Raw genomic sequence first — 15297 nt, 5'->3', positions numbered from 1 at the left:
TCCCCCTGCAACCCGTAGGCATTCCCTCCATAACACGCACAGACATTTCCCCTTACTTTCTAGGAGGAAAAAAGTGAGTGTTATGGTGCAAAAAATACGTATTTATCATGAAGTGCCAACACAGCAATTTAACCTAAACACTGAGGCTTTAGTTTAGAAAAAACAACTCATACATTAACATATTTTGTCTTAAAAGAAAAACACAGTAACAGAGCTTTCAATGATACAAACAACTTTTTAATGAAAGGTAAAAGTTTGCATTTGGCATGCTTTTGAACAATTAATGTGAAGCCTCAACCTTGCAACAGCAGGAGGAGAATGAAGGCGGCCACTCGGAACTCTCAATGGCCCACCAATATGGCAGCACGCCTCTGAGAACATGCAGAGTGGTGCCCCCTCCCCACCTACAGTGGAGGCTCCCCAAGGGAAAACATGTGCCCTGGGGGTTGTGGCTCCATTTTGCACACACCCCTGATGCCCATCTGAGGCGCTTCTACTGTGACACAAGTACCAGGATCCACGCCCAGCCTCTGAAAACAACATGTGTGCTTGCTTGGGGGCACCAATGCCCCACCTGGCCCTTCCCTTTGCACCTCTCTGGCCACAAGGGCGCCTTCTCGGTCTGGGCATCCCGTGCAGAGTGGCTGAGCAAAAGGAGCCCTAAAGGTGCTGCAGCAGACGGACCAGTTTGGGGATTTCAGCTCTTTACTGTCCTGCTCGTACAACATCAGAAACTGAGGGCCTACCATAATCATTGTCACAATCCACTCATGCAAAATACTAATTGCCACAATATGCTCCGGAAGGCTCCGTGCAATTGGGCACAATGAACTTGGGCCAAAGAATAGCTGCAACCCCCATTTTGGAGTGAGTTGGCGCCCTGATGGGCATTACATCCCGCTCCGACCATGCAGTTTCCTGCGCCGACCCACCACGCACATGGCGCTCCAGCTGCCCAAGTTGAGCTGAGGACTCGACACGCCGCCCTCGCCTTCTGCTGGCTCTGTGCTGGGGCGACGGCGCCCACAGAGAGGGCTCTGAGTACTTCCTTTTGACACTCGTGCCATAGGCTCACCACCACTGTTCTAGGGTCTATCCATTGGGGAAGGAACTAGCACTAGTATTTAGTTCAGTCCAGCTTTTCGTTTCTATTTTTAAAAATAAATAAATGGCCAGTCATTTCCTTGTTTACCCACTTAGATTCTTTCCATCCATCCCCAGTCTTAATTATCTCTTGAAAGTGGTCCTGCTAAGAAAAGTATTGTGATTTATTATTCCATTTCCCTCCCCCTTTTTTGCAATTTGATTTTGAAATTATCTGTGGAAGCAATGTCATCAGAAACCATTATTTCAACTGATGGCTACCTTTGATGTGATTTTCAATAGACAGGCAGACCTGACTCTGCTCATACAACGTGTGTTCATTTCGGCCATGCCTATTAATCATCAGTGTGAGATGCTCAGCCAATCTGTTAACATCTACATAGAACTGTAGAGTTGGAAGAGATCACAAGGGTCACTTAGTCCAACCCCCTGCAATGCAGGAACCTTTTGCCCAGTGTGGGACTCAAACCCACAACACTGAGATTAAGAGTCTCATGCTCTACTAACTGAGATATCCACATGACACCAAGCTAAACCTATTTTTAGTGAAGATGTCTAATGAGTAATGTCCAAGAATCAAGTTATTCACCCCAGTATTATTTTTCATAAGTTGGAATACTGGTGCTACTCACTATCTTGTGCATTTAAGACAACCCTTCTTCCTCACCACCATGTCTATTCTGTTATCAAACAGCACACATCTTTGCACTTGTGTCCTAAAAATATAGTTGGAATCTGTTCTACATGTATTTCTGAAGGAGGCTTCAGTGTCCCATCTATACTCCTATTTCAGTGTACCATGTACACTCCCTATTTTTGGCATTTGCAGCACTCATTCTAATCTAAATATCAGCCTGAATGTCCACATTGGTCTGTGATACATTTTTGCTTTTACCTGTTACTTCTGTAACTCTCCTACACTGGTTAAAAATTAAATATGATATAAGTAAACAATTCAATGGCTGGAATCCAGACCTACTATAGGTGTACCCAGAGGCTTTTTTGACATGTCCAGTGGGAATTTATCCTTTTTTTATTAAAAGGCAGAAGGCCATGTCATATCACAAACTATGTTTGAAACTTGTTTCAATTTCAAAAGTTGTTTGCTATGCAGCCTGGGAGGGTTTATTGTTTGCATAACCTTTAGGTACACAGAACTAGTTGTGCCATTCTTTGGATATAATTAAAGCATGTTTTTATTATATATTATTATTCACATCGATCTTTATGTATTAATATAATAACATTGCCAGAGGTTATACATTCCTAAGGCATGAAATTAAAAAGCCTTTGAAAAGTAATTATAGCTCTTCATTATTTTAAAAAATGCTTCTAATACCTTTTGTAACAAAAGGTAGATTTCAAAAGCACTTTCTATTTTATTTTCTCACAAATGCACAAATGAGCATAAAACATATTTTATACATAAAACCTGCCATTAACCAAACTTATGGGTGTGACAACGCGTCAGTTTTTCAAAGAAAAGGCCCAAGCTATGAACTTCTGTAATCTTGGAAACTTCCACATATAGGAAATAAATTGACTTAAGTACATAGCAGCACCACTTACTTTATCTTCAAATTAATAGAGTATTCAAGGTATCCCAAAAAGTAGTGTATACCTAACATTGCAAAGCATGTTTGAAAATATATGTATCACAGAGGTACATATCAGCTGCAACCAATCCTGCAGCACTGAGCATTCGGTGGCTAACCCTGGTTTGCTGCCATTTACTGTGTCAAATACCCTGTGTATACAACACAGCACACAGCTAAAACTATGAAAATCACTAGCACAAGATGTAGTGGTGGCTTCAGAAGCAGACTAGACAAATTCATGGAGGCTAAGGCTATCAAGGGCTACAAAGCACATCCAGGACCACTGGGTTATCCAATAAAAAGGCACATGGAGGTCTCCTTCAGACATGTTCAAGCCACAGTAGGGGCTGAATCTGGATGCGCTCAAACCCAAAGCAAAAATCATATAACCAGCTCATTAAAACTCTGTGCATTAATATATTGCAAAAACTGGTCATCTGTCAAAGCTTTATGTAAAGTTCATTGCAACTTCCATATTATAACTGCCTTCTACAATCACCCAAGATACATAAAAAAGGTGCTGCTACTATCAGAAGTCTGACTGGTATAGCCTTCTTGCTGGTGATGTTACTCTGCTAACCCAGACCCTGGAAAGACCTTTTCTGATGAAGAGGGGACCCCATGCAAGGATTTCCATTTGCACAACAGGACTCTCCCCCCCCCAACCTCAGTTCCTCCCTCTATGCCCTCCCCAAATCTGCTCTGGAGGACTGGGGAAAACCCCATAACATATTTAGGGGACATGCAGATGGAAGAGAGCTGGGAGTTCTGTTGCACAGGTGGAAATCTTTGCCCTGATAGGCTTACTTAGCACTACTCCTGGTGCTTGCCATAGACATGCCCCTTGCGGAGAATACTATATTGCCAATTAATTGTTTAGGAGGATGGTGAAGCTTTTTTTGGTAGTATGGAGCAGGTTATCGCTGAAATTATACTGCCTATTGACATTTGAAGTGTTGTAGACCAATTGTACTTTTAATTTTTTGCACGATTAATTACATAAGCCACTAAGAGATGTGAAGAGCAAAAAGACTTTAAAAAAGAGTGAAATATGAATCTGAAAATGCTACCAAAGATTCCCACTTAAAAGAAATACAGTGGTACCTCGGGTAACAGACACTTCAGGTTACAGACGATTCCGCTAACCCAGAAATAGTACCTCAGGTTAAGAACTTTGCTTCAGGATGAGAACAGAAATCGCACGGCACTGTCGCAGTAGCAGCAGGAGGCCCCATTAGCTAAAGTGGTACCTCAGGTTAAGAACAGTTTCAGTTAAGAACATACCTCCCGAACAAATTAAGTTCTTAACATGAGGTACCACTGTAAAAGAAACATAAATTATTCAATGCAGGGTAGCCTTTTCTAGTGCTTATTACACAGAGGGAAAACAATCCAATTATGCAACTTTGTTACATCTTGAAGCAGGCTCTCTAATTCTTTTCTGAAAGTTCCACATTCAGAATTAGTTAGCATGATCTTTTTATGGTTTGTGAAACATTAAAGAGCTGTTAGAAGACCACTGGGGTAATAAAGTCAAGTGTGCTAAACCTAAAAATTCCAGAGTAAAGCATTCAGTGTAAACTCAAGTCCCTTCAAAGCTGATTATCAGAATGAATCATGATACAGCTGGAATACATGGTTTCAAAGGACAGGTGCTGAATGATTCAGAAAGTTTCAAGAGAAAGCACAGAAAACGATTCTATCAAAAGTCAGACTCTTAGAAACAGCAGTTGCTTCAAGAGAAAAGTCACATTATCAACTGCCACCATGAGGGTGTCCATGCTATCTTTTTCTTGCCTGGCTTGCACAACAGGGAAGCACAAATGCAATTCAATTACAAACACAAACTGGAATGTCATCAGAAACATATAATTCACCCAGTGTCCCAAGGGATAGATTGAGTGGATTGATATTGCAGTTGGGAGTGTGGCAAAGTGATCAGAGCAGACCATGGTCAACTCCCTGACTCACAACTGGGGACCACTATTGCAGCCATAGGCATTTGGTTGGCTGGCCACTGTAAGAACATGACAGTGGATGAGATGAACCTTTAGCCTGATCATCTTATGTGTACCCAGACAGCTCCACAATCTCCTTTCAATAACTTAATATGTGAAGCAGTAAATAAGAGGGAACTGCCTTTTTGAGCATGTGAGGAGAGTCTTTCCTTAATTATTCTGTTATTGCTGAATACCCCCATACACTCAGTATGGAAGCACACAAAATACCTAGGAAAGAGATGGAAGGCTTCAGCCATAGTTCTCTCCATTTATAAATTAGGTACTGGCTAAGGTTCACTCATTTCATCATGGAGAGACCAGTAATTTGATCAAATGCTGAGGTAATTGGAGAACCAACAATGCACACTTGGCAATAATGCAGATGAACTCAGCCCATATTTGGCACATGCAAAGGCAACTGTGGTAACCGGCTCTCAGTTTTCCTTTTAAATAATGTTAATGTGGAAGCATTTTAATTCTTGGAAAAGTCAATGTATCAAACTTTCCTAAACAAAAAATCAGCAGCTTTGCCATGCATCAACAAAACCGGCTTAGTAAAGCTAAAATTTGCATTAATAAAAAGTACTTTGTTACATGTGCCTTTCCATTTTGAAGAAGTGAAAAACAAGTTAGCAAAGAGAAACAATAGCCATCTTTAGCAACTTTTAACACTGCATCCATGTGGGTGGGGGAGCACATACGAAAACCAGAAAAGAAAAGATCGCAGATCGCAGAACCTTGCCCTATTCTCCTACTGAAAGATTAAACACTAATCACGCAGTAGTTTTGTTCTTCTTGAACAAAATCAGGGGTTTGATCAGACATTTCAAAAGGACTTCCAATCTCTGAAAGGGCACTAGGTATACAAAAGTACTATTCTGTGTGAGGCCCCTCCACCTTGTAAAACAAAGTAAACAAAAACTTTCAGTGAAACTGAAGCCAGGAGCATAAGAACGCAATGTGCAGCAGCTGCTTGTGTAATGCATTTCTCCTTTTTAAAATGAATTTCACTTGTTGAAGGAAGGAGCATGTCTATAACTCATCTTGTTACTTTCCAGCTTCCCTCTCCCAAACCACCCATTTGGTATACAGAACCCTTACCTGTGGCATGTCTCAAAATATCGGTTCTTAGGAGAGCTGGCACAAGGAAGAGGAAATGTATTTATAGAAGGCAAACTTTCAGGGGAGTGCTCTGACTTTCAGCTGAAACTGTAGAACAATGAGCCCGAGCCCGTGTTATCCTGCAGTCCAGCCTCCTCTCTCCCCTGCCAATCACACAGCGCACCAAAACCAATTGATATGTAAAAGGGAAAAGGCTGAGGGGAAAGTGCAAGTCTTCTCAACAGAGTCACCAAAGGTGCTGCCAGATGTGGACAATTTAGCAGTATATGATCATTGCTATTCTGCTAAACTCGAAATGGAAAAAGGAACTTTGCTTTCCAACTCTTAGGATACAAGTAACATTCTATAGCCAAGTGATCAGCCCATTTCCACAACTTCCAAAGTTTGGGGGAGCACCGGAAATCTCACTGCACTCCAGAACAAGGTTGTTCCCTTCCTGCTGAAACTTACAGGCAAGGGGAACTGATATAAGAGCAATGATGTTTGGAAAGGGGAGGGTTAAAGTGCTGGAACTGCTTCCTAGAAAGGGGAAAGAGAAAGAGACCACAGAAAAGGAAGTGGCTAGAGATTGCCATCTATATAGCCCATTACTGGTCTATCTAGGCTAGAAAAGCTGTGCCATCTACAGTTGAGGAAATCTTACGGATGTTATTGCATATTAAAATGTTGGATTTTCTGACTTCAAAAAAAGAAACGAGAAGCTGAAAAGGTAAGATGTGGGAAGGGCATGTCTTGATCGTGAATCATGCAGGTGCCCTATTAAAAATGTGTGAACAAAGCATGATTGTTTCATAGTAAATGCCCAGTAAGGAAGCCGTCCAAAGGAGATAAGATAGTGTGAAATTTTGCCTTTGGAAATGGAACAGGAAGGTTGAAAGAGGAAATAAATGCATTTAGAACTAGAGAACTAGAAAGAAAAAAAGAATGGTTTTAAAAGTACTTTTTAAAGGGGGCGTTATGTGGGAAAGGACCAAACCCACTTTAATATGAACTTGGGGGACTTGTGACATGACAAGGACTTTGTCTTAAAAACCAATGGAAACATGACACAGACAGGCAGCAATAACGTGACTGCAGAATGCACATATCCAGTGTACCATTTAGAGGAGGAACTCAGGCACTACATGGGTGCTGTTAGAACACCTGGGATTTGTAACCCAGGGAGCTGCTGCATTGATTTACTAACAGTCCATAGCAGTGGAGGTTCCGATTTAAATGAGATGGCAGGTACACCCAAAGGCACACAGGTAAGTTCTGTTACCCACATCTGTGCACATTTTTAGTAAGGATAAGCAGCTAATAAAGAGAGGTGGGGGCCTTTGAGGGAGTAATAACAAGCACCATGCTGACATCAGAATGCCATGGACAGCAAATTATTGGGCAGTTTTCAACTACCATGTCCCATCAACACAAGGATTTCTCCACTCTCCTCACCTGTGTGTGTCCTTAGCCCTCCTCAAAACCTAGAAGAGATTTGGAGGGTGCACAGAGGAAGGAGAAGGAGACGACCTTTGCTACAATTTTTATATGTGCTGTAAGCCACCCTGAGATGGATGAGGTATAAATATTATTATTATTACAGTGGTACCTTGGGTTAAGTACTTAATTCGTTCCGGAGGTCCACTCTTAACCTGAAATTGTTCTTAACCTGAAGCACCACTTTAGCTAATGGGGCCTCCTGCTGCCGCCGCGCCGCCGGAGCACGATTTCTGTTCTCATCCTGAAGCAAGGTTCTTAACCCAAGATACTATTTCTGCATTAGCGGAGTCTGTAACCTGAAGTGTATGTAACCTGAAGCATATGTAACCCGAGGTACCACTGTACTATTATTATTATTTCTTTTATACACAGTCAGAAAAGCTATGTAGTGCAGCTGAGAAGAAGTCTCTTGTCTTCACCAGCCACCCTTTCCCTCAGCAACAGAAGGGAAACCAGTCATGAGCCATCTGATGTGGTGTCTAGTTGGTGTATGGTGGCCGTCCCCTTGGGGAAAATGCAACAACCTCTAAGGCCTAGAAAGCAGTTTGAGGCTTGCCATTGTAGCCATCTCCCTTCAATGCCTATTTTCTAATAATAAATAGATAAATCACAAATTTATTTTCTCGTTTATTTAAAAGATTTATATCCCACCTTTGTACATAAATACCGTGGCAGGGAATAGAACATAAAATAAACCATCACATAACAGAATAACTAAAAACCAGTAAAACACACAACAATGGCAGCTAAAAACAATAGGACCGGCTAGATATCAGTATCTGATAGCCATGGGAACTCAGCAAGCCACCTTTCTAGTGCTTCCTTTCTACAGAGACAAGTCTGCAACATCCAAGGAGGCCACACTCTATCCTCTAAAAAACCTTACCTTCAATTCAAGATTGCATGTTGGCCTGACTGTGGTTACTCAGTTGTGGAAAAGAAATCACATGCTCAGATGCACTCAATTCTTTGTAATGACGTTGTTATGTTCCAGAGATGATTTCTGGTACTACTCCTTAAAGTGCTAAATTAAGCCTTGGATTCTGCCTGCAGCGATGATTCTCCACTGGGAAAGTCTCTTGTCCCTCTGGTTATGAAGATCCACCCACTTCTGATTGACATGACCCACTAAGGTGGAATCGGGAGTAAAGTCAGACAAAAAGCGGAACATAGGAGGGAAATGTGTAAATGGACCGTTGGCATTAACTATCACTCTTTCATCATATAGTCATCTGCCCTGTGTTAAATTACACATTAACCAACGCATTACTTTTTTGTTTGTTTCTTTGGAAAGTAAGCATGAAAGAAAATGTTGTAATAGACCTAGTTGCTTTTTTATCTCTCGATCTCTCTCTCTTTCTCTCTCTCTCGTAATAAACCAGTCTAGCCGAACAAGGTCAAATAGGACACAGAAAGGCTGGACTGGATACAGGACAAACAATGACAGAAAAAGTTAAGGAACAGTGTGATTCAAAGGAATATCCACTTTGGAGGCGCCCATAAAAAAACAACAATAAAACCCTTCTGAGGTTTTTCACCTGAACTAGGTCCACACCAAGATTATCCCAGCTCTTATCCATTTCCAGTACTCCCATATGACTTCATCCAAATCAGTGTAAGCATTAAGGCTTCATGGTCCAGCACCATCCTTTCTCAGTCCATGGGTTTATGCCCCACCCCCAAAAAGACACTAAATCATACAATGAGGCAGCGTGCCCTTTTCTTTCCCTGTAAGCAAGGTGGGGTGGGGTTGTTGTTTTTATTTTGATTATATATTTTGTAGTTTTATATTTTGATTTTGTTCTATGAACTACCCTTAGACCTCTGGGTATAAGGCAGTAAAATAAATAAATAAATAAATAAATGATAGATAGATAGATAGATAGATAGATAGATAGATGATAGATAGATGATAGATAGATGATAGATAGATAGATAGATAGATAGATAGATAGATAGATAGATAGATTAGATAGATGATAGGTGATAGATGATAGATAGATAGATAGATAGATAGATAGATAGATAGATAGATAGATAGATGGATGATAGATAGATGATAGATAGATATGGCTAACTGGTGGCCCATGGGCCAGATCCAGCCTCCCAAGTATTAAATATTTAAGTAGTATTTCCTCCTTATAAGGGTCCCGGGCATAGGAGGGGGGAGGAGAAGGGAAGGCAGGTGATAAGATTTAACACTTGGTGGTTCCAGTAGCATCTCCCATTGAAGTCAAAGCAAATGTCATCAGATTGATCTGATGGGCAGGGTAAAGAGACAATATAGGTAGTCTGTGAATAGTGAGAGGCAGAGTGTGTGGAAAAAGTGAGTCTGCTGCTTGTTATGTATGAGAGTGTGTCTATCAGCTCTCTGTGTGTGTGTGTGTGTGTGTGTGTGTCTGTGTGTGTGTGTGTCCTTCTCTGTGACTTTGAAAAGAGCTACCCCCTCATACACTTTGGCCACACCCACTTTGAATATGGCCACACAGAATGCTAGCATTCAGCCTTCAGACAGAGGGTTAGTCAACAGGAAATGTGCCCCTCGAGCCAAAAAGGGTTAGGCACAGGGTTAAGAAGTGTTCGGTACACCCTCCTGAGAGAAGCACAGTGGTACCTTGGGAAGGGAAGATGCACAAAGAAAGTTAATTTACTACTGCTGTGTGTGTGTGTGTGTGTGTGTGTGTGTGTGTGTGTGTGACCCCATCACTTTAACTCCTTCCTCAGGCATGTCTACACTTGCAGAAGAATTAAGTGGTAGAAACAAGGAATGGAGTGCAGCACTTCAAGCTGCCATTAGGAGACCCCATACTTTGAATGCTTCCTTGTGTGGAAAAAAGGTCTTACCAAGTAAAAAGCTAGAACACCTGAGAAAAATGTTATAGCAGCCCAGTTCACAGTGCTAGACATATACCTGGAAGGAATTTATGCATTCAGAAATGGCATCTCCCACCCGCAGTCTGAATTAGCACCACCCATTTTATCACTCTACTTTGCTGCATGCGTACTAGAGCCAGACCCTCAGTTTAAAGTCCATTGCAAATGCATATATGGATAGACTTCAGAGAGCTGAACTGAGTATGAAACTAGAGGTGACTAGCCTGCAATATCCTCTGGGGAAGCCTTCGGGAGGAAATGCATCAGGATTTGAACTCAGTGGATTCCTTTCCTATCAGGCAAACTGATTAATACATATTCATTTTGTATGGTCTAAGAGGTGACCATATAATCTGTTTTCTTAGAAACTGTCATGCAGCAAACAGTCCAGTTTTGGTTCAGTTATGAGCAAGCTCTCCATAGAAAACTGGTGCTATGAAAGCTGAGTACAGTGATGTTGCAGCCACGGAAGCATACTTCACAGCCTAAATCTCAATTCAGCTCTTTAAAACAGGGACTTAGCTACTGGTTAAAAAGAATGATAGCAGCATTAATGCATGCAATTAATGGGAGTACTGTGACCTGAAAATATCAGGAAGTTTTACTGCTCACAGTATTGCCTCTGGCTAGGCAGCGAAGCGGAAGCAGCATTTGAAGGGCTGTGTGGAATTACAACTTTCTCTTGCCCTGTTTATACTAGGCAAAGTTGAAGAATGGAGGGGAAGCCCCCATAAACACAGTTTCAGCTTCAAGTACCAAACTCCTTGCTCCAAAACTGCCTTACTGTGTCAAGACTGTGGAAACCCCAAATTTTTTCACAAGCACCAAACTTTTCCTCGAGCACTTGATATGATGAGACAACAGAACCTGCATTAGCAGTACTATGCATGGATAGAGCATATTGTTGTTGTTTAGTCGTTTAGTCTTGTCCAACTCTTCGTGACCCCATGGACCAGAGCACGCCAAGCACTCCTGTCTTCCACTGCCTCCCACAATAGAGCATATTAATTATCTCCATTTCTCTTAGTGAAGGCCTGAGTCCTAAATGTGAAATTAAGAGTCTACCTCTTAAAGTAGAGGTAGACTCTACTTTACAATGCCACAATTGTAGATTGTTATAATGACAATTTGGGGAGCAAGAATTGCTATACTTTTTCCTGGCAAGGCACTTGCACCTGTTGACTTTCTATTAAAGGTTCAAAAAGAACAGCAGCAGCATAAAAGGCAGAAATTCCCCATCATTGATGGGAGGAGTAAATCAGTTCTTTCCTTATCCAACATAAACTATACACAGTGCAGCTAAAAACAAGTACCAGAACTCTCCAAGAGGAGCTGCCTGTTGTCAAGGTTTTCCAGCGTACTCAACGGAATACTCCCCATTTGTTCTTCTACCTGAGCTACTTGCCATGGGTCTTATTTCAGAGTACACTGAATTCTTTGTTACCAAAGCATAAGCAATTGATAAAGGGCGACTTAAAAGACAAGCGGGAATTTATTTTCCCCCACCCACCTTTCCTTTTTATTTCTCAGCCTTTCCTAACAGAGGAGGAAACTTGTGTCCATGGATTGATAGATCTTATTCTTTGCACACATAGTTCCAGTTACAGATAGGTAGCCGTGTTGGTCTGCCATAGTCAAAACAAAACAAATTCCTTCCAGTAGCACCTTAAAGACCAACTAAGTCAGTTCTTGGTATGAGCTTTCGTGTGCATGCACACTTCTTCAGATACACTGAAGTGTATCTGAAGAAGTGTATCTGAAGAAGTGTATCTGAAGAATAATACAGTGTATCTGAAGAAGTGTGCATGCACACGAAAGCTCATACCAAGAACTGACTTAGTTGGTCTTTAAGGTGCTACTGGAAGGAATTTGTTTTGTTTTGCACACATAGTTCAGGCATACAAAGGCTGGGTCAGTCTCTTTTGTGGGGACCCCAAACACAATCCTGCTTTGCCCCTGAATTCTTCTCTGCAAGAGAGGACAAAGACCTGCATATCAGAGGCAACACCCAAAGAAGACCAGGCTGTGAGGAGAATGTGCGTTCAGGAAGAAGGCAGAAAGACTTGAATTCACCTTCCATCGACAATGTAAAGTCCTGACCTTGCCGCATACAATTTGCACAGGGCATGGATGGGCTTCCCCTTGGCGAGAATGAACCCCGACGGCTAAAATGCTAAACGCGGTGACTTGCACCGTGAAATCCATGGCATTTTACTTGCACCCAGTGTATCTGATCTGCTGCACCCTCCCAGGCATGCATCTCTCAGGAAGAACTAATTACAAATACGCTCCCTGGTGACACAGAGGTGCCTCTTTCCTAGTTGTTAAAAGTTATTTCCCCCCCCCCTTTATTTTGTTCCTTCATTCACACAGCCGAGAGGGACTGGAAGGGGCGCAGAAGGGGAGGAAGGGGTTAACTCCGGCCCCTAGACATATTCCCGGGGCAACCAGCCTCCCCGTCTCCAATGGGGGACTTGCTCCCAAGTAAGCGCGCAGAGAGAATGGTTCCTTCAAAGTTGAGAGGGAACCGGGCGAACAAATTAACCTTGTGAGCGCTGAGGCCGCTTCACGTCTCCCTCAAAACACCCCAACCAGCTGCACAAACCCGCAACCGCCCGCCCCCCCCCCAAAAAAACCAGCCCTTGTTTACTTATCCCGCAGAGGGGCAGCGAAGCTTCTCCTTACCTGCGCCCGCGGCGGAGTGAGGCGGCGCGGGGCTTGGCGAGCTTTTCAGCCGGAGCCGGCGTCGGTCTCGCGCTCTCCTCGGCGCGCCTCCCTGCTTCGCCCGCTACTAGCCCAGCCTCAGTTCCAAAGGGTCGGCGCGGCTGCTGCTGCTGCTGCTCCCTCCGCCGCCACTTTTGTAATCCGTCATGTTTGTTTTGGAGCAAGGCGACGTGAAAGTTGGGCTGGGGGTGTGGAAAGGTCCGGTGCGCAAGGGCAAGGGCGCCTGGCAACTTGCTTGGGAAAGGGGAAGGGAATGGAGAGGAGGAGAGGGAGAGAAAGAGAGAGCTCCCCAGCTAGCTGGGCGCTGCGCTCCCGCGCACACGCTGCAAATGGATGCGATGTGACAAGAGGCGACCGGTGCCCGGCTTCTTCCCCTGCCTGCCCGCCCCCCCGAGGGGAGAAGAGCTCTGTTCACGCCTCACTCACTTCCAGCGGCCCAGCCCAGATCCAGGAAGGCGCGCGCAGGAGGGCACTGCAGCCCAGGCTCGGCGAGAGGCAACGTTTCCTGAGGGCGCAGATGACAAGAGAAGAGCCAACCTTGCTCTTGATTTCATACGCATATGCAGCTCGGATGGGGGGGGGCGGGGGGGGGGAGAAATCTCCACAGAAAGTGCCGTTGTGAGCAAGGAAGAAGCAGCAGCTCTCTCCTCTCCCACCACAAGTCACCTCGGAACAAAGCGTGGAAGAGCCGGTCGAGTGGGACCGACCTCTCCTGTTTTTCATTGACACAGTCCTTGCGCGCACCTCGAAGAAGGCCATTCTTCAGCGTGCAGGTTATAGGGAGGAGCTAAGGGTGTCTTCCCAAATGACTTTTCTTTTCACACACACACACACACACACACACACACACACACACACACACACACTTTTCATTGCATTTCTTGCACTTCTCCTACATTTGCATGCAAAATGAAGGTCGCCTTGACCAAAAGATGCACATTCCATTCTTCAAGGGTCACTTCAGCTTTCAGTAAAACATCCACACTTGCCAGATTTTATATATATCACACACACACAGTGCATTTTTTTCTTGGGGGACGCGGCTGGACGCATACCCCTAAACATTTTGTGAATCTTAAGTTTGGCCTCACTGAGGGGCAATATTTCAATATGAGTAGGAAAATGAGAGTACCCCTAAACATTTTTTTAAAAAACACTCAGGTGTTTGTTTGTGCTTTTGAAGTGCCTTAATGCATATGGGAAAACCTGAACTGGTGCCTGGAATGCATTTGGGAAAATCTAAAATGGCTGAGCTTTCGGCTTAAAATTAGGTGTCAAGCTATGGACCACAGTAGTATTAAAGAATGTCCCATGTCCACCTAGAGGCTGAGAAAGACCTCTTCCTGGAACCCTGAAGAGCTGCTGTCAGTTAGAAAAGACTACATAGGAAACAATTTCCTACATGTAGAAAACTATCATAGTTTTCTACATGTAGGCAGTCGCTACCTTCGTCTCACTGGGGATAGGACACTCTTAACATTGAAAAATTGTAATATCCGGCAAATCCATAGCTAAGAAGGGGCAGGGAAATTCAGACAATTTGCCCTGTCATCCCTGCCAATCTGTTTAGGGCTACAAGCTCTGAGCTTTGATATCTAGGTGAATTGTCAAGCTTTTGAGCTTCCAGAGCCATTGGACAGCAGTTCTTGGGAACTGAATGCAGAACTTAGGGTGACCATGTGTCCTACTTTGTAGACGATAGTCCTTTATTTGAGGAACTGTCTGTTCAAGTCTAGCTTAAAGACATCATATGAAGAAGAAAGAGCAGGAACCTTGAGTTGCCCATCAGCAGTGGGCACCTAGGGAGTCAACTAATCACAGCCTTCACCACTGTGATGAAGTGCATTCCCCCTCATTTAAATTACAATAGTTATTTAATGTGATTTAAATAGAGTTATATGCAAATGTTATGCCAATCTCTGCCCTCTTCTCCTTTTGGGGAGATGTGTGTGTGTTATTATTTATTTATTTTAAGTACATTTGTACTGCCTTTCTGAGCAAAATCATTCCAAAGTTCAGGGGTTGCTGGTGCCCTATGGGACCAGTAGCATGGAAGACAGGGAGTAATAGGTGGAGCCAGAGTCAAAGACAGGCAGAGCCTACTAATTCTACAGGTAGTTCTGTCCCCATCTCCCTGTCTGCTGGGTTCTACAAAGGCAACACTGAGAGTAAAAAGGAGGAAGCTGATTAGTTGGAAGTTAAGGCAGGCTGGTGACACTGGCTGAGGGCAGGCTGGGGTTGGTGGGGCAGTGCCCCATTTGCCCTAATGTGCCCGCCTCCGCTGTGAAAGTGGCTTAAAAAAAACAATAAAATTACATGTATATAGCAAAATCAATATTAATAAAACCAGGAAGTGTTTAAAATGTCAACATTACTAAAAAAAAACAAACAAGAAT

General features: G+C 43.3%; 1 protein-coding gene across 5 annotated transcripts in view; it reads right to left on the bottom strand.

Moving 5' to 3' along the window:
• Window positions 1–13192, bottom strand: part of SHANK2 (SH3 and multiple ankyrin repeat domains 2) — a 353024-nt gene extending 339832 nt beyond the window's left edge. For 3 of the 5 annotated variants that reach the window (XM_081833847.1, XM_081833848.1, XM_081833849.1), the window contains exon 1: window positions 12863–13190. The gene's annotated coding sequence lies outside the window, so the exon portion shown is untranslated. Of the gene's footprint in view, window positions 1–12862 lie in introns of all 5 variants that reach the window. The other 2 variants (XM_081833850.1, XM_081833852.1) reach the window with 2 other exon arrangements.
• Window positions 13193–15297: the final 2105 nt, after the last annotated feature.

The sequence above is a fragment of the Podarcis erhardii genome (assembly GCF_964252035.2).
Source record: "Podarcis erhardii genome assembly, chromosome: 1".
NCBI lineage: Eukaryota > Metazoa > Chordata > Lepidosauria > Squamata > Lacertidae > Podarcis > Podarcis erhardii.
Note: the sequence above shows the minus strand (reverse complement) of the source record. Positions and strands in the feature narration are given on the sequence as shown.